Source organism: Galleria mellonella, unplaced genomic scaffold (assembly GCF_026898425.1).
Source record: "Galleria mellonella isolate WM207_F2 unplaced genomic scaffold, CSIRO_AGI_GalMel_v1 utg213, whole genome shotgun sequence".
Taxonomy (NCBI): Eukaryota; Metazoa; Arthropoda; class Insecta; order Lepidoptera; family Pyralidae; genus Galleria; species Galleria mellonella.
The window spans coordinates 5,815,668-5,836,866 of record NW_026442039.1 but is presented as its reverse complement, the minus strand read 5'-3'; positions in this window follow the sequence as shown (position 1 = coordinate 5,836,866).

Genomic DNA, 21,199 nt, shown 5'->3' with positions numbered 1-21,199 from the left:
ATCTGATACTTTTAACATTTATTTATTTATTTATTTAATACTTTATTGTACACATTAGTTATAAAAATATGACAGAGGTAAACAAAAGTACAAAGGCGAGCTTAACTCTGATAGAGATTTCTTCCAGCAACACCCAAAGTGGAAAGGAGCATCAATGTCAGCGGATACAGCAGTGTACAATTTTTAAACAGACAAAATTTAATTAATTACATTTTATCGTACAAATACACATATACATACACATAAATATATACCTACATCTATGCATATACTTACACACACATACACAAATACATACAATATACCTACATATATAGATAAATAAATATATGTTCATAGAGATAGAAGATGCTCTTTAAGTCTACTCTTAAAAATATTTAGGGATTGACTCTCACGAAGTATTTATATGTAAAAATATGTAACATGAAATAAATAATACAGCACGCTGGTGAAATAATTGCGTCGTCTACCTTGCTCTATGTCTCTGCTGCAAACAAATCAAATTTATTTATTCCAGTATGAAATATACAGTGGAAACGAATTGATAGCTCGCCCTGACTTCGAGGTAGTAAAAACTAGAGTAATAAAAAGTTTTCTATGATGATATTTTATCTCGTATTAGTTTTATATGATAGTCAAATAACGTTTTATATACTCGTATCACCTTTCTCTCTCTTTCTCTTTCACTATATGCTATATATGACATCCTTCTCTCTCTTATTCTCGTTATATCCATACAAGTATTATAAAAAGGAATATTTTATTGTTTGTTTATTATGGATAATTTCAAAAACCAATTAAGCAATTTTAAAAATTCTTTTACCTATCATCATCATCATCATACTTTAACTGTCCACTGCTGAACACAAGCCTCCCCTTGAGGGGTTTTGCCAGTAGTTACCACGCTTGGCAGGCGGATTGGCAACCGCAGTTAGACTTTAAAAATGTTTTAATAGGGACGCTGCTGTCCATCCCTCGCCCTTCCTTAGTCGGCTCTTACATCACCCACGGGATTGGAAGGAGTGGTCTATTCTATACCGGGACCACTCGGCTTATACCTATATTTCTATAGGTAGCTATATTATCAAGGAATAACATAGGCTATATATTGTTTTTAATAATGTGCAAATCCAGGCCATATCAGTATATGAAAAGAGTTCTGTGTGAATGCCATAAAGTATAATTCAAAATCCAATTATAGTATTTGGTCATGAAACTATTAACTTAAACGATGACATGACCGCGCGGTTCTATTTTTATATATTTATATTTTTAAATATAATATTATATATCTAAAAGAAAAAATCAAAATCGTTGTATGTACTCGTATATAACCACAGTCTGCTCGAAAATAATTTTTGTTAATTTTTAATTTGCACAAACCACCAAAATCGTCGTTAAACTTCAATAAACTCGACACTCAGTTAAACAAATATGCAATTAAAATCGTCGTACCAATCAATCCGTCCATTGTCCTGTGCTGGGGTTTTAAAAAGATTATACGATGGCGTAATGAATGCACGTATAGCGGCCCACTTTAAACATCGTTTAAGCAGCTACAATGAATTCAATTAGCAAAGTAAACAGGGGCCTTTTATGCCCCGACGTCCCTTTATGTTCCTCTAAAATTTTGTTTACCGACGACTCGGGGCTTCACTTGGATGTCTCTCGTCCTCAGATTAAAATGTACAATATATACCTGCGGTACATATAAATATACAACATGTTACAGTAGTTAAAAATTGTTTAGCGTTCCCAGTCGAAAACCCATTTATTTTGAACTTAAAAAAATTAATAAATAACAAATTGCTGAAACGCCTGAAAGGGGTGAGAAGTATTGTCTGTAATGGGGATTTTAGTACCATCGCTAGTAATATACTCTATCAGGTTCATCGACCTTCCTCACTCCTGAAATCCGTCGTGGTTAATTTCTAGCGAATTCGACTATCATCTTTCACTGATATAATTGTGCAGGCGGGATTACCATTCCTCCCATTCTATCCCAAACTAAAACTATTGCCTGTAAATATACATAAGCATAACTACATGAACAGCATCAAGAATGTTAAACAATACATTGCATACTATAATGTTAAGTAAACAACTATAATTCAATAAACTTTTATTTGTTATAACAATTGGTAAGAAACCAAATCATTTCATGTTGCATTAATACCTATAATAAATAAGGTATTAAACCTTTGAATAAATGACTTACAGTGACTGACTGATATAGACAGAGTTATCATAGATTAAGTATGTAAACCCATTAAACAGACCACAGTTTGATACTGTTCCTGTGGTATATTGTATATCATGCCTCCATATCCTGTAGTTTCATTACTATATCCTGCTTTCCATATCTTTTATGCAACTTAGAATGACAAAGAAGCTGACGGCCTACCTGGTGGATAGTGGTAACCGTCGCCTATAGACATGAGCAGTACCATGGACATAACAGTGTACTTATTTTATTGTTAAATTCGATCTTTTTGTACAAAAGTATTAATATGTAATGTTTGTGGGTACATCATTAATGTGTGACAATTGTAAAATGTGTACCTATCTCTCAACCGGGATTTGTCAGTCTGTTGCTGGCATTAAAACGTATAGCTTATTAACTGTATATATATATATTTGAAACTATATCCCTAAACAGTATATAATTCATCTGCGATTATGTTAGAAATGAGATCTTCTACACTTGGTTATGAATCTCAAATGCAAAGAACCTGAAAATCAACATGTAACTACCAAAGCCAATATTAATAACGTGTTAGACGACGTAGCGAATATAATCGCTGTAAAACAAACACTAAACAGCAGGCAATAAATCTCCGAAGTTCGAAAGTTGTGAAGTATTCGGCAACGAAAACTCCGACACTCGTCGAATATTCGTGAGTGTTTATCTTGCCAACTTTGCTTGCTGTGCGCTCCACGTATGCGTGGATTTGTTATATATTTATTAAATATAATCCATGTAATTATAAATATGTACATGTATATTATATATATATATATATATATATATATACAGGGTAAATATTTTATGTATACGTATTTTTATGAATGCTTGGTAGATTGTATTCACACAGACCCATAATTAATAATTTTAAATTAAAATAAAAATAACGTCTAAGTTTCTGGTCGTTTCTTCTCAACTGAAACTACAGTCCAAATGAGCAATACAATCATAAAAAAATTACTGTTAAATAATGCTTAAAGTTTGCTTCAATAAAATATATTTCTTTCTTTCTTTATAAGAAATATTTTTTTATCAAAATCGGCCCAATATCTTTTTCGACAACTCAACTTCTTTTATTTACTATTATAAATTATTTGAGAATTTATGTTTATAATATAGGTTATATTAATAATACATACCTACATACATAATTTATATATCTTCTTCTTCTATAGAAGTACAGTTTTTTTTTAAAGGCCTATATAAAAAAAAAAAGATCCTGAGTGATTGATTGAATCCCTTATATTTAGAATCTTAAAAATTTGTAAATAGGTTTTTTTTCATATAACTTAGAGTGGCAAACAAACTGACGGTCCACCTAATGGAAAGTGGTAACCGTCGCCTATAGACATGAGCAGTACCATGGACATAACAGAGTATACTGTTTCGCCCATGCTACCCCCCATGCATTGCCATTCCTGAAGACTCAGATGTTATTCCTCTGTACCCAGTAAATTCACCCTTCAAACTGAAACACAGCCATGCAAACACAGCTGCTTTACGTTTGAAACACGAATGGGACCGAGTTACCCAAGCAATCGACTTTAGCGTGGGAGAACAGTAAAAAAGGATTTTGAAAATCCAACCATTGAGGAGGGTAAAACGGGGTTTGAAAATTTTGTATGGAATTTCGTCAGTTTAGAAATTTAAACACGTAAAATAATAGATTTATAGTTTGAAACCAAATCCGCAAGAAATCGAATACCATACGCGAGCGAAATCATGTGTAAAACCTAGTATATCCTATCTATGGTCTAGAAAAACCAAAATTGAATCCCAGAATAAACCTTTGTATCTTTCAAAGAGAGTTAAAATTCACATTTTGCTTCATGCTTCAGAGGACATTAGATACCAGAAAGTGTCATACTCTAAGGGAGGAAGGGCTTAGGGTCGAGGGATGGGCAGCAGCGTCCCTCTTAAAACATCACCAAAAGCCAAACTGCGGTTGCCAATCCGTCTACCAAACGTAGCAACTGCAGTCAAAACTCCCTTTATGGGTAAAGTTTATGTTCAGCAGTGCACAGTTAACGGCTAATACATACATACATACATAAAAATAAGACGTTTTTTCCTTTTCTTCATCATTATATATCTACATCATCAGCAATATTGCAAAAAAAAATGTACACCCAACATTCAGAACAGTCTCGCAATACAAAATCCTGGCCAAATTTCAAGTCGTTTACACCTTCCACACGGAGTAAAACTTTACAAAGTAAGTCGGCACTTTCCGACTCTAAGATTATGCGGATGTGACGTGCCCCGTCCCCTTGTTTGTTTGCCTGTTTATCCGAGCAGGTGTTCCGGTAACTTGTGGAGTACTGTAACTTTAACCGCTCTGCGTTTTGTAATTGCATTTGTAAGTTTGTTGTGCGAAGTGTCGCAAGTTATCTGAGTACTCGCGGATTGCGGGTAGAACAAATTCCACCATAACTTTGATCTACGTACTTATAGTAGAATGGTCTTGTAAAGATTGCTCTCAACAATTAGACTGTATCTTTTATTTGTATTATATATAACATATGTCACTCAAAACCCCTGATTAATGGGATTTTCATAAAATTACAACAAAGCTTTTGAATAATAATAATAATAGGTATTAACAAGGGCTCTCACTGGATACTGCAAACTAAACAAGCACCTAGTCCAACTAGGCTAATGCCCAAAAAGTGTTTGCAGATTTTGTCACAATGAGTAAGAAACGCCGCAACACCTAATGCGTCGCTGTAGCACACTCATACATAAACGATATATATCCTTTGGAAAATACACTTTATATCCTGAGGAGATAAAAAACATCGCTACAAAAAACATTTTAAAATGCCTGTCATTGATAGGAGTATAGCAAAGAACTTAAAAAAGGACGAGCACAAAGGATCATGGAAAGGTCGTAGTGTCACAGATTTTTTTGAAAAAAAGCCATTTTCAAAAATATAAGAATATGTCGTATAATACAAACAAAAGCATAACTATTTATTCAACCAGAACGTTATTTTTCATTAATCTTATCGCTCTATCACGAATTATTTCTATACCTTTTCCTTAACACATTATTCACCATTAATGATATTATTATTTCTCAGTCCTGTATCGTAGAAATGTGTTAAAAATGTTTAACAAAATATACATTGTGGTTAAAAGTTAATTATTTGATACCGCTAATAAGCATGCTTAAGCGTAAACAAGAAACAATGATTCATAACCCGTCAATGTATAAAAGGTGCGCGTAACACACGCGAGCTGTGCCCGCGGGGGCGCATTAAGTCCTTACAATAAATATTGTGAACACTGCCACTCAACAAGAAGCTAACTAGGAGCAACCATAGGAGCCATTGTGGGCACGCAACCCTCAGGGCCTACATATCAGATTGTAGGCTATTTTAAGAATTTCATACATGAAAGGGCAAAATTATTTACTTGTGGTAACACTTGATAGCTATTTCTACAAATGGTATAAATATACAGTTAATTAATATATATATAATTATAGTTACTTTACTCGGACAGGATAGTGATTATTTTGTTCTAAAAGTTTTATAGGCCTAACTCATATAATAAGATCTGTGAATCTGAGGGCTGACTAACACATGCAATTTTTGAGTATCTCTCGTAATAAATTTTTACTTGAGAAACTGAATTAAAATTTGATAATAAATTTGATATGAACTCATGTCTATATGGGCAAGAATAAAATACACAGTACATGGATAAAGTAGGTTTTTCAATGGTCTTCCACAACAACTTATGCTTATACTGAACTTTTATTAAATTTTACAATGTTGGTACGTGGAGTGCAGTAAGAAAACAGTTTATTTATTAAGAGGTTTATTAATTGCCAATCTAGCACTGCACGTACTGGGTTAATGTGTCGTCTCACCATTTCTAACTTAATTTCCTTTGTTTGTATTTAATTTATAAGTTAACAATTATCTCGTAATAATAGTCAGTTGTAAATAAATTTTTGATCAGTTGAAATAGTTTTTTTTTTTTTTTATACAACTTAGAATGGCAAACAAGCTGAATCAGGTGAGCCGTCAGCTTGTTTACCATTCTAAGTTACATTATACATATATACCTATAGACACCGTCACCTATAGACATGAGCAGTACCATGGATATAACAGAGTATACTGTTTCGTCCATGATATCCCCCATGCGTTGCCATTCCTGAGGACTCAGGTGTTATTCCTCTGTACCCAGTAAATTCACGCCATATCCCACCCTTCAAACCGAAACACAGCCATTACCAATCTCTTCGTATCAATTCATTCCGCAATATAGATATGACCGTAATATTATTAAATCATTGCCGACTATAAACATTAATTGTACTTTTTTTTTTAAATAGGCTCCATTTATGTATAAGAATACGTAAACAAAAAGTATCGACATCTGAAGCACTACGTTACTGATGCAGTTTTCATTATGGAAACCGAGGCACAGGTGGCTTATTATCATCCCAAGATCCCAAGATAAATAAAATAATATAAATATTGCATATATATTTATATAAATAAATAAATAAATATAATTTTATATTAGTAGCATTAGAAAATTCATTCAAAAACATTGTCAATAATAGTTCATAATTAGTCATTAAGAACGGCATTTACACACAATCATAGTAGTTTTATAATAGCAAATATGCTATTTAACAATGAAATTATACAATCATTTCATTGTTAAAAGTTTCATAAGTACATATTCATGGCCGTAGCTAGGGGGAGGGGGGAATTAAGGAGCGATACCCTACCTTAAAAGGCCAAATGCCCTACCTTAAGATAAAAGGCCCCAAGAAAATTAGACAGATTCGCGTTTTCGAAGTCACTTAATTATGGCTTCTGCCCTACCAAAAAATTCATTTTGCCCTACCTTAAACATGGGTCTAGCTACGGCCCTGTACATATTATATTTTAATATAATAACTTACGTGTATTTTAATCCTAAAACCAGTTAAATCGGTAGTACATTAAAATATACAACAATTGTATATAACAAAAGCAATTGCCTTTCAACAGCAATTAATTCAAGTATACCTCAAACAATTATTACTCTATTCTACAACTTGATGACAGTATCAGAATGTTTACAACTAAAGACCTAAGTGGATTAGCTTCATTGCAGCTGCATTGTCACGCAGAACACAATGTTAGCGTCCTGCTTCAAGCTAATCCTTTTGTAAGGAGCTTTAACTATATACGCCAAAGCTACTATTGCACATTCTGCGCTCTAAGATCCTTAAGACTTTGCACTGTCTTCTGTAAACAACTGACCATCTTTATCGATAAGAAACATTTCCCTTAATACGAGTGCTTAGATTTAAAAACACATTGTTTTCTCATTATGATTATTTCTTGTAATTGTTTATATCTATAATTAGTTTACTAGTCTAATCTTTGGAGGAAACAATAAAGAGTATCTATCTTATAAATCTATCTTATAAATTTAAAAAAAAATATTAAGATTCAGATAGCAACATTAATTATGGATAGCAACGTGAGCAGTACCATGGACATAACAGAGTATACTGTTTCGCCCATGATAACCCCATGCGTTGCCATTCCTGAGGACTCAGGTGTTATTCCTCTGTACCCTGTAAATTCACGCCATATTCCACCCTTCAAACTGAAACACAGCCATGTAAACACAACCGCTTCACGGTAGAAACACGAATGGGACAGAGATACCCAAGCAATCGACTTTTGTGCAAAGTCTCCCTCTGGTGATTTCAGCTGCCGTCAGTTTATAAGTGAAGAAAGATAGGTGAATATGAACTCAAGTCAGTTCAGTTGGGTTGCTGTGATGAATCCACATGAATTAAGCACGATTTTTCCAGGGATGATTTCCAAGGAGGGCCTCGTGGACAGACAGCTGGGGCATTTTGCTACCGTCCCTTTTACTAACGTGTATACGTATATTACTAACAACGGGGCTACTAGTCCTATTACTAAGAATCAGACTGCATAGTCACATCATTATTATTTGTTTTAATGGATGAAATAGAATGGTAACCCCGCGTGCTCTAACGGTATATGCTAGCGAGGTACCAGTGAGAGACGATAGGTGAAGATGAAGCAGGCCAGTAGACCCATCGTGACAAATTCTTCAATAATTAACATCGATGGTTGCACACGGGACCCACGTGGAGATCGTCCTGTTAGAGTATATTCCTAGTAATAAGTATGTTAAATGACATTACTAACGATCCCTTTTCTCCCCACGTCATTCAATTTATCAGTGACATAGTAGCTCGACTCGCGAAATCCGCACATTTTAAGTGCAACACTTGTTTCCAAAATTTTCCAGCCTCACGACGTAAGCCTTCTAACATGCCACATTTTTCCGTTTGCGCTCGTACTAGCAAAATCAGTTGTGCCAATTTTAGTTTTAGTCGAAATAAATTCCTCGCGATACAAAGCTACGTGACCGCATAACCGTGAAACAGTTCTGCTACGTGTTTGGCTATTGTTCCTGCCAATGCAACTTCCATGTTCCAATATGCGAAAATAAACCCTATTCCCAATACGTAAGACAGTTTATCTTTCATTCTAGAATTCTCTCCAGAAATCCTTTGAAGCAGAAATCTTTTAGAAAGAAAATCAAGAGATCGTACGGATTTTCTACTGAAATGGTGACTGTCGTCAGTTTAACCCTAATTTTATAATGGAAAAAGTCTGTAAAATTTATAGTATAGGTACCAAACGTATTTTAATTCTTAATAAAATCCTACTAATGTTATAAATGTGAATATTTGTAAAAAAGTTTAGATATGTATTCGCTAAAGAACAGTACAATTTATGGACCTACACAGATGGATATGTGAAATAGTTTTTTTTAAGGGAAGTTCTCGATTCGTCTGTATTTTTGTAGCTATGTAGATATTACATCACCAATTCTGAATCTGTTTCCAATACTTATACATTCATATTTGTCACGATTGTCTCCCATTAGGGTAGGCAGAAACAATGAAACGCCAAATGCTTCTATTCAAACATGTCTGTTTCGCTTCCTCTACATTCATCAATCTTTACATACACGTTCGCCGGTTACGGGTACTTTTAATTTGGCCCTTCTACAGCCGTCGCCTAATTGATCAACATACGTCCTTATAAGGTATCCTCTACCGACATTTTCAAATATTCTTTTGGAATCGATTCCGCCTTGGTTCCATATTTATTTTTTGACGATTGAAATAGCCGTTTTCTTTTCGAAGCCAAAAATAACTATAAGATAATCCGGATTTACTTGCAATTTTTTTTTAAATGCTCAACTAATTTTGTGACTATCAGAGAATCATAGTCATAAGCAGCTATAAAATATAATAAGTAGTTTGTTCATACGATTCCGCTTATCAAATTGAAATATTTTCAATCAATCCTTTTACAAAATAGCTTATCTTCATTTTCAGTGTGTATGTATTAGCGATTAAAGTTGTTTTTTTTTTTTTTTACAAAAGATAATTTAAGATTGTGTTTCAAAACAGACTTCAACTGGTTTTACCACGACCAGTTATTTTAATTTAAAAACTAAACTAGTGAATCGATTTTGATAAAATCTTTATGGGTCCATTCTGTAAATATATCTTTTCAAATAATAAAAGAATTTTCCAAATCAGTCTACAACTGACGGAGTTATGAGGTAAAAAACTAAAAAAATCCAATCGAATCGATCCTTTTTCAACTTCCTTCTTTTTGAAGTCGGTAGGAAAAGTACTTATTTGTAGCATATCAAAAATTCTAGAACGAGCGTTGTACTCGTATCCGAGCTGTTTGGCAGCTGCCCGCCGGGAGCAGCAGCGGAGGGTTAGAAAAATAACGGCCGAGAGCCGTCAAGGCGAAGCTGTCACGTGCACGATACGTGCCGCGCCCTCCGGTACATACAGTTCCGTGGGTCACAGCGAACATGCTCTCCAGATTATTCTCTATTGACGATGACAATCCGGGATTACGTGCATTCGCAAACCGGTCTATCGTGCACTTGAATGCTCAATTGGTTGAGTGAAATATTTGTGATTTAAGATTGCACCGTTTGTTTCCGTGTGGTGACAGGATAGGAATGTAATGTGTCGTCAATGAACTACTCCTTTTTAGAATGTCATATGAGATATTGGATGCAAAGAAAGGAAGGGAATTAAAGCTATCATGGGTCTATCACAGGTAAATTGTGATGGTAGATAAAAAACTTCTGCCTTAGTAACGCAGGCATGACAACGCTACATCAGTCTTCTCGTGACCACGGTCGGTATAACCTGGTCGAAACGTCGAAGTAACTCAGGTAAATTATCATAGTTTACCTAAATGAACGAGTTAATTTCCATCGTTAATAAATTATAAAGTATGCAACGCGAAATCTGAAACTCTAAATAAAACCATATTGTACTTATCCACCAGGTAATACCAATATTGGACCAATATCCTTCTCTTGAGATATACGCTAAGAGGGGAGTTTGTAACAAGGACTATTACTCCGTACCCTATTTTTTTAATGAATGATAATGGAATGGTAACCCCGCCTGCGGTATCGCTATACACTGGCAGGGCACCAGTAAGGGATGATAGATGAGCATGAAAGCAGGTCTGTTAGCCCATCGTGACAAATGCAACAAGTATTAGTCACAATGGTTTCCAGGGGAAACCGCGTGGAAGACAAACTCACAGAGCTAGCAATGAGGCCATTAATCCTCATTACTAATAATCCCTTCCCCCCCCCCCCCTTTCATACCCTACTACCTCAACCTCTATGCGATCATGCCTTGAAAATAATCGTGGTAAAGTCCTGATGAGTTAGTTATTGACTCGAATTGGTAACAAAAATTGTATAAAATATAAATGGATTACCCTTCTACATCGGAGCATGCACATGAAGCCTATGCACCGTATTGCTTACGCCTCCACTGCATCGGTCCAACGGACGGTTTGACAAGCGTGTTTTTTACAACGACACCGGTAGACGAAAATAGAAATTTTAGATAGAAACAACTTACAATTGCTTTTAGAGATTGTAAAAAAAATTTAAAAATACTTACAATGTTTTTGTCGAAGTTTATTTGTTCTCTCTTGACGCCTGAAGTAATGGCCAGAAAATTGAAAATAGTAATCGGAACAGAGAAGGATAAAATACTGCTTTTACTATTAGTGATCTTGGTCACACAGACGGTATCACATGTAAAAAGTAATCTATACTTATAATAAATCTGTAGAGAGATCAATTCTGTACATGAAATATATTTCCAAAATAACTATCAGGCGGTGATTAGTGATCGATACTGATGCCAAAAATGCAATCACTAAAATTTTTGTCTGTCTGTCTGTATATTCGTTGTAGAAACAAAAACTACTTGACGAATTTTAACGAAACTTGGTACAATTATTCTTTATATTCCTGGGCAGATTATAGTATATTTTTTTTGATCACGCTACAATCAATAGGAGCAGAACAGTAAAGGGCAATGTTAAAAATGTCCACCCGTGCAACGCCAGGACGGGCCGCTAGTAAAATATAAAGTCATACTATTACGTAGTCATATAGTTGTTTGGTATCTTGTCTTGGTATTAATAACCTCTGTAACGCATTGGATTTCCGATCAGGTTCTAATTCTTAACAAAGGAACTTTTCTAAATTAACTGGGACTTCTGAATTGCTTCCTGGAACTTTCCCGAGCATTGGATCAAGTATATCATTTTAACAGCCTTTTCTCCTTTTATATTTTCATTGTCAAGGACATCACTCGTGTTAAAACATGGTCTCTAGTGGAGTAAGAAGATGATTATTGATGAGGACTAACTGCCCCATTGTTAGCAATATAAATTGATATCTTCAACTCACGTCTAAACAACTTTAAAAGCATTTTGCAATCGGCCATCGGGTCTCTTTGACATGTCCATATTCTTTATGTGTTTTTATCGTTTGCATGTGCTTCGCTGTTTTTTGCCAATTTCATGTGCTTTCATTGTATAGCTTTGTAATTTGACATTGTATACCGACTGCTTTGACCATGCTGTGCGTACACGAGTCTGGGTCTCAATCTGGTTCGGTCTATTGTCTTTGTATAATGTCTATCATGTTATTGATTGTGGCCTGTTGTGTGTGCCTTTAATAAATAAATAAAAATAAATAAATAAAAATAAATAAATAAATATAATATATATATATATATATATATATAGGTATATCAAAGCTATCTCCACGCAGTCTCCTATAAAATCCTTCGTAGTAAATTTTAAGTGATTTCATCACAATGGATGATCTAACCAAACATTATACGTGTAACATGTACCAATGGCGCAGACAGGATTATTATTTGATTTTAATAGCAATTATATTGAAATAATGTTATAATGACAGTCAAACTAGATGGTTTAAAGGGCATCTAACATTAAATTATGTATGTATATGTGTATGTATATATATATATATATATATATATATATATATATATATATATATATATATATATATATATATATACATCATTCAGCCGTTAACTGGCCACTGCTGAATATAGGCTTTCCCGTTTTGAGAAGTTTTGCCAGTACAAACCACGCTTGGAAGGCGGGTTGGCAACCGCAGTTAAGATTTGTTGATCTTTAAAGAGGGACTCTGCTGCCCATCTATCGTCCATTAAATTCTCTTAGTCACCTCTTATGACAGAGAAAAGGAAAGGATGGCCCATTCTATGTTTATTCTTAGACATAAATTTATTTTCATATTTTCTTTGAGATTATAATTGCTTATGTATTAGTTCTAATTGTTATTGATATGGGCCAAATAAATATCTTTCTATGCCGGGACCGTACGACGAAAAAAAAACTTAAATAAAACAAAAAATAAATACGGTTCTATAATTTACTTTGAACCATCGTTAACTGGAAGATATTACAATTTTTTATCAAATGTCTAGACTGAAGAACACAGTTGAAACTTAAAAACGATAAGATTTCGTTGCAGACCTCATTAGTTCGATGTTATTTTTTTTAAACATCTTCATTCCATCCATAAAGGAACTGGATACCATCTTAACTAGAATCTTTTGCTGCATTTAATTTTGTCCAACTTGCGTTTAATTAAAAATGTCTTATGCAATAAATATTATTGCAAAATCTTTACAGATATAGGTGTTGCTGAAAACTTAGCCGACCAAACTCTTATCATCATCATCATCATCGGCCAAAGGGTAGTAAATAAATAAACAATATACACCTACAGTGATTGGAGAACAATAAAAAACATACCCCACATAAATTACTGTATATTTGAACTGACTGAGAAAATTGACAAAAATAAAATATATATAAAAAATATATAATATATAAAAGAGAAGCACATAAAATATATAAGCAGATATATGTATAAATGACTTAATGTACTATAGTCTAGACTTTTAATATGTAAGGTCAATATAAATAATGTAATTGAATTATAATTTTGTTTACTGGTTTTTTTTTTTATATAAAATGTAAAATATTTGCATCGATCCATTTAAAAAAAAACCCCCTTCCTTTCTCGTGGGTGTCATAAAAGGCGACTAAGAGAGGACGAAGGTTGGGTAGCGTCTCTCTTAAAACACCACCAAAGTCTAACTGCGGATGCCAATCCGCCTGCCAAGCGTGGCAACTATTGTCAAAACTCCCCAAGCAGGAGGCTTATGTTCAGCAGTCAAAGGTTGTTCTGATAATGATAAATTACATCTAGTTCAACGTTGAAAACTCTATTCTGTAAATGGTAGATACGCAAGTAAATAGCTACGTCATAACCTCAAACTTAGAAAATATACACTGCAAAGATTTGTTCCGTACCAACTCAGTTTATGAACGCGTTCGCTTCGTAAAATTTTATTTCAACCGAGCGAACTTCTCGAGAGGTCGGGAAAATATTTATCTGTCAAAGTTCGTTGAAAACTTTTTGAATACACCGCAAATCTTTATCCGCGATAGTTCCTTATCGAATATAGTGAACTAGTTTTAACCACCCGCTTTGACCGTTTGAATCAGTATAAAAGTACCCTATGTGAATTTAGATAGATAAAAAATTCACTTGCATCTTAAACACACATCCAATTACAGTTTCAAGACAATCAACTTACCAGTAACTTAACAATTTACTTACTTATAAAAATTTTACAAGAGGAAGACTTGGTACAAAAGTTATTTACTTGGATACCTCTGTCCCATTCGTGCTTCTACCGTGAAGCAGTTATGTTTGAATGGCTGTTTCGGTTCGAAGGGTTGGGTTATGACAATGAATTTAGAGGGTACAGAGGAATAACACCTTAGTCCTCAGGAATGGCAACGCATGGGGTGTGTCATGGGCGAAACAGTATACTCTGTTGTGTCCATGATACTGCTGTCTATATACGACAGTTACCACTTTCCATTAGGTGGGCTGTTAGCTTGTTCACTATTGAAAGTTGCATAAAAAAAATAAAAAAATAAACCTTATTTTTGAAGTAATTTGAATAATTACATATGGCATAGACTGAGGATAGTATCGGGCATTCTCTTTCTACGTTATGAACACTTCATATCTTTAACCCTTAAAAGCCTGATTTTTTAAATCAAATTTAAAAAATATAAGTGTACCCTTTACTGTGTATACTAATGGGGAAAAATAGTAAAAAAAATCAAAACGATATTTTTATATATTTATTTTGAAAAAAGCATTTGGTAACATGTAAACAGCCAAATATTAAAATAAAATCGATTGTAGGCGCTCAATGCGATTTATAACCCCGGTATCAAATTTGAAACTTCAGGTATTTAAGGGTTAAGAAATTCAAAATTAATCAAATGAGCACTACATTTTCAAAAACGTACCTCTAAAGTAAATTTTGACAACATCTTCGCGATTCTTAGTTAGTCGGACCTTTTAATCGTCACAACATCTTTCGTTATAACAAGTTCCCGGAATGAAAACTTGCACACAGCAATTTAAAGTCCCCTTTAAAGTGCCTTAAGTTTAAAACTCGGGCGTGCACAGTTGAATTTCATTCGAGAAGTTTACATTTGCATTTAATTTTATAGCGATACTAAAGAGTCACTAAGTCGGCTTTTACTAAAACTACACCTGGAATATTTACATATATATATATATATATATATATATATATATATATATATATATATATATATAATTAATATTATAAAAGGAAAAATATAATTTTATATTTATTTGTTTGTAATGGATAAATTCAAGAACTACTTAACCAATTTTAACAGTTCTTTCAACTACAGAAAGAATTATATCAGCAAGTAACATAAAATATAGATAGATAGATAGATAGATATCGACAAATATTATTAAAATCCTAGCCAAAATAGCTAGGATTTTAATAGCGTAAAATTTTTAAATTCAATGAACGAAAAAGAACGGTCTTTCTTTTAGGTAACGCAAACTTGGTAGATAGCTGTCTGTCGAGTTATTTTTTTTTTCTCTTGGCTAATAATAACACAGGACACTAACTTAAGATAAAGTAGTGTAGTTTTATGTAATAAGAATCAAAAGTGACGAGCCATATACGAGATTATTGATATAAACACTGCATCAATTACTTAGCTTTATCGGTTTGCCGCCAGACACTGCGGTGCTCCAACGGAATGTACTGCAACGACATTCCATTGAAAAGTTTGTGAAACAGAAATAGGATAAAAACTCGACACAGACAGAACTGTTTTACGCTCAATGGAGACGACGAAAGAAGAAGAGGAAGAACTTTGGACATAGATCAATGGACGTAACATGTACTTATGCTGCGATGTTTATAATCGACTCCAAAAAAAAGAGGAAGTTGTCAATTTAGTTTATAATTTATTTTTTTACATTTGTTACCTCCAAACTCCTCCTATTTTTTTTTTCGGTATTTGAAATGATGTACCTTCAGATTGGTACCACAGGAACTACATTAAAATCGATTCAGTACTTTGGTTTTAAATTGAAAAAACTGTTTTTGCCACGGTTGAAGTTAGCGCTTTTTTTGTAGAGCAAAATGTACTTGTTTCCTTATCACTAGTGCATTCAGTATTATCGTTTCTTTTAATTAATTACAAAATTTTCAAATAACATTTTTTTATGGCAGATTTATTACACAATAGTGTATTAAACCAAAAAGATGCAAGAGAAAACAAAAACTTAAAATAGAACCCTATACCAAACCGTCTAGCCAGTAACTAATCTAACGTCCTCCTTTTATGGAGAGAAACTCCGTGTCCTATAGTGAAATAATCATGGGTTAAAATACACTATCGGGACTGGACACGATGAAAAATGTTTGCAGGTTTCTTTCGACGTGGTCACGACAGGACGTGGTGTAATCCACGTCGAAACGTCGGCAATAAAGAAGCTGGTACGCAGGTAGTATTTACTTGCTAACATTTTACATCGCATTCAATCCCGATAATGTATTTAAATATATGTAAACAACGTGAAAGTTTAAAATTAATAATCATGGGTTTTTATTTAATCCTAATTTAATTACTCTACAATCATGGGTTATTAAGACCAAAGAATCGGTTGTAATGGGACCCTATGTCTTATTGCTAGCAATATTACCTATCCTATTGGATCGACCATATGGCCCTCCTAGAAGCTATCGTAGTCAATTCATAGTGGATTCACGACAATGCACCAGCTGACTTTACTTCTTTCCATTTATCCCTACTAGTTATACATTGGTAGGTACACGTGGAAAAAATGCACTTTTACCCCCCAGGGGGGAAAGTTGATAGGGACAAATGAAACTAGCCGTCGTTTTATCCCCCATAGGTGCTCCCCCATTGTATACCATTAGCATAAGCGGTTTGATAATAACGGGGTCTAACTGCCCGCTTATTAGTAATGTACCCTATCAGGTCGACCTCCACGCGGTTCGCCCTGGAAAGTATCGTGGGTAATCGGCACGATGGGCCAACTGACCTGCTTTCATCCTCACCTATCATCTGTTACTGGTGCCCCACCAGTGTATACCGATAGTGCGGGTGGGGTTACCATTCCATTATTACTCATTAAAAAAAAACATACGCGGTTACCGTAATATCGTCATTCATCAATAATGAAAAAAAATTTTCTAGTTTGCATAGTTCTTATCATACTTAGTTTCATCCCAGTCATTTGGATTAGTGGCGGTCCTCCACCGTGCGTTGTGCAAGGCACTTCCTTCACACACACTCTCACCTATATCTATTTTCATTATCACCTATACCTCTATAATCTCACTTGTGCGCAGGCGGCAATTACCATTCTATTGTCATCCGGTAAAAAAAAATCTATAAGTTGGAAAGTGTTCAACGTCGTCTATAGACATGATCAGTATTATGGACATAGCAGATAGTGCCTATTATTGACTCTGGCTAAATTTCAATCCCAATACATAAAGATATTTTTGAAATGGTTTTCAAACTTTTCATATAACCACTCAATCCCTCTTTGGAATCAACTTCCAATAGCAGTATTTCCGAATCGATACGACATCATAACCTTCAAAAATAGAGCAAATTCCTTTTTTAAAAGGCCGGCAGCACACTTTTTTTTTTTATACAACATAGAATGGCAAACAAGCTGACGGTCCACCGGATGGAAAGTGGTAACCGGCGCCTATAGACATGAGCAGTGCCATGGACATAACACAGTATACTGTTTCGCCCATGATATCCCCCATGCGTTGCCATTCCTGAGGACTCAGGTGTTATTCCTCTGTACCTAGTAAATTCACGCCATATCCCACCCTTCAAACCGAAACACAGCTATGCAAACACAACTGCTTCACGGCTGAAACACGAATGGGACAGAGGTACCCAAGCAATCGACTTTTGTACAAAGTCTCCCTCTGGTAAATTGACTTGCAATGGCGTTGATCATGAACGGCGATAGTCACTTACCATCAAGTGAGCCGCATGCACGTTTGCTTCTGTGCTATAAAAGAAATTCTGCGAGAGAGGTTAGTACTTTTTATTCTGGTAGTCATTAGTGGTTGGAGTTTTTTTATGATGCTGTCATTGTGAGGTGCGATAATTTATTCAGAGTTTGTTCGTTTCAGTTTTGGTTGTAATGATTTTGTGTATTTGTTGTAATGTTTTGTGTATTTGTTGTAATGTTTTATGTATTTGTTGTTAAGCGTGTTGAGTCTCCCATCCGGAAAATAGGTATTGGCGACCCGCACGCATGCTAAAGGTAAAGGAGTTAAGGGGCCGCCTGAAAATCAGCGCTATACATCATACATAGGTACATCTCGCTGGAGCTGTACATATATAGCAACAGCTGAGGCGGCTCCTATTACCAGCAACATTAAATGTTTTTTTTTTTCTTTTCGTTGTTTTATTTTTTTATTTTCTTAATACTGGTAATAAAGGTTATCTATCTATCTATCTATATTATGTAAAACATAACGCACCTAATTAATTATTGGCGGGCAAAATAAATGACCGTCATCCTACTGATTGGATACAATCAATTTCTCAGATGCGAATGTTTGCGAAGGAGGAGGCGCGGGCAAAAAATTAATGATGGGAAATCGAGGGGAGATAAGAGAAAGCGATCAGTCTCCAGCCGCCGGGATGGGCCGGGTAATATTGATACTGAATTCAGTGGATAAGGGGGGTGCGAGTCGGTACAAATTAGTTGTACTAAATATAATGAGGATATATATAATTATAAAATTATATATAAATATAATTAATTAAGGAGTAAATTCCAGTATCTTTTTGAAACTCACGAACGTAATCTCTTCGTTCCAATAATACTCTCCAATTTCAAACTCTTTTCTCCTACATTCTTCACGACTCTAGAACGCGCTTCCTGATGCCATTAAGAGACTACCGACTAAACCGTCTTTCAAAAAAAGCGTTCACGCTCACGTTCTTACTTTATCCGAGCAGTAAGTGCTTTATATTATTCCCAAATTCGTGTATAATATAGTATATATCATATATGTGTAAGTATATTTGTTATTCATATATATTTATTCGTTTATATATGTAATTTTAGTATGTATGTATATCAATAATTAGTAGTACCGCATTCGAGTATTCTGACACTTCCCTATGGTTGACTGGGAGAGAATGCTTTTAGCATTAAGTCCGCCATGTACATATATTTATACTAATGAATAAATAAATACATAAAATAATTACGTACAAAAGTATAAAAAATTATCCTATCCATTGCCGTCTAATCCTAAGGTTGTATGAAAGTAAATGTGTTGGTTTGTTTTGCCCTTTTGGCTCTCAAAGCTCAACTAATTGTTACAAAATTGAGCATACATCTTTTGCACGAAGGACATAGATTCTTAGGCAGGTCAGTCAATAAATCCGTATTACAGAGATTTAAAAGAGTAACTGTTGAGTTTCTTGCGGGCTCTTCTCAACAGGTAACAACTTTTCGAACTGTTCAATAGATTTAAAAGAAAAATGACGATTTAAAAATGCTTGTAAACAAGTCTATTTGAATAAAAGTGATTTGAATTTGAAAGAAAAAATTAGGCAACTTTTTATTCTGGTCAGTGAACACACGCCGGTCACGCGGACGAAGCCACCGGAAAAAACTAGTATAAAAAAATCTTAAAAAATGAAAGGGTATTTAATCTAATATAGTATTTAATCTATCATTTATATGTATAGAAGGAAATATATAAGATAATCTGTGTAACCAAGTGCCAGTTAACAGTTAAGTTAAAATTCAACAACTAGAACTAAACAGCTATGGCATAGTATCTACCAATGTTGAGATCAAGTCCGAAAATGTTACTTCAAATCAGATTATAACTTTACTGGATACCATAGACATAGAAAAAAATAGACATCGCATGTACCTTAGTTTATATGAAAAGTGTGTAAACCCTTTCGAAAATATATGTATGTGTACGGATCGAAATTTAACCAAAGTCTAGGCTAAGTTAAAGCTAAATTTAGGCTCTGACTGCTATGTTCATGATGCTGATGATCATGTCTATAGACGACGGTGAGCACTTTCCATCATATAGATTTTTTTTTAATGGATGATAATAGAATGGTAACCGCGCCTGCGTACCAGTGAGAGATTACAGGTGAGAATGAAAAGGCATGTCCGTTAACATTCTGAAGAATACACCTGGAATTCAATACGATGGTTTCCAAGGGGAAATACGTGGAAGTTGACCTGACAGGGTATATTGCTAGCATTGGGACTAATAATCCGCATTTCTAACAATTCCTTCCCCCCAAACATCACATATGTAGTCAAATTGTTTGGCATTTCAAATTACATAAAAAAGAAATTTAGGACCAAAAATGTATATATCCCTTTCAGACCTGAACGATACGGGCGTGAGTTGTAACTTTAAAAAATTCTAAAACCACGCGCAATTCATTTTTACTCACGAAGCTGAAATAACATGATAGTGAGATTCTAAACCAGCCAATAAGAAATCATTTTAGTGGTTAGGTGGTGCCGTAGTCTCGTGCGTGCCAGCAAGATGGCTTGGCTCCAAAACACGAAAATATATTTATTCTGAAAGAAAAAACTCTTGGGTCTGAAAGGGATATAAAAATACATATTATTACGGCATCTATTTGAATCTATATCTGTGGCTAATACTTTACAACTTTCTGTTGCGGAAACCTTAAAAATGGGAAAATATGAAAAGCTCGGCGTATATTTAATTTCCATTGCGATACGAAGCCGTACAACATATTTTATCCAGCTCGCTCGTAAAACAGAAAAACACTGTAGCTACGGAAGATAGTACTAAGATTAATTGTGACGTCACCGCCGGAACGGGAGCGGGGCGTCCGGAAAGGGGAGGGGCGCAGACCGGACGTCCGGGCGGCGCGGCGCGGCCGCTGTTGGGAGGGTAAACAAAAATCTCATCTTGGCGCTAGCTAGGTTTTAGATGACACGCAACAGCTATGCTGTACAGTTAATTGGGAATTGAGATTCTTTTGAACTCGCTTCTTTAATGTTCAGGTGCAAGCTAAAACGAAGAGATAT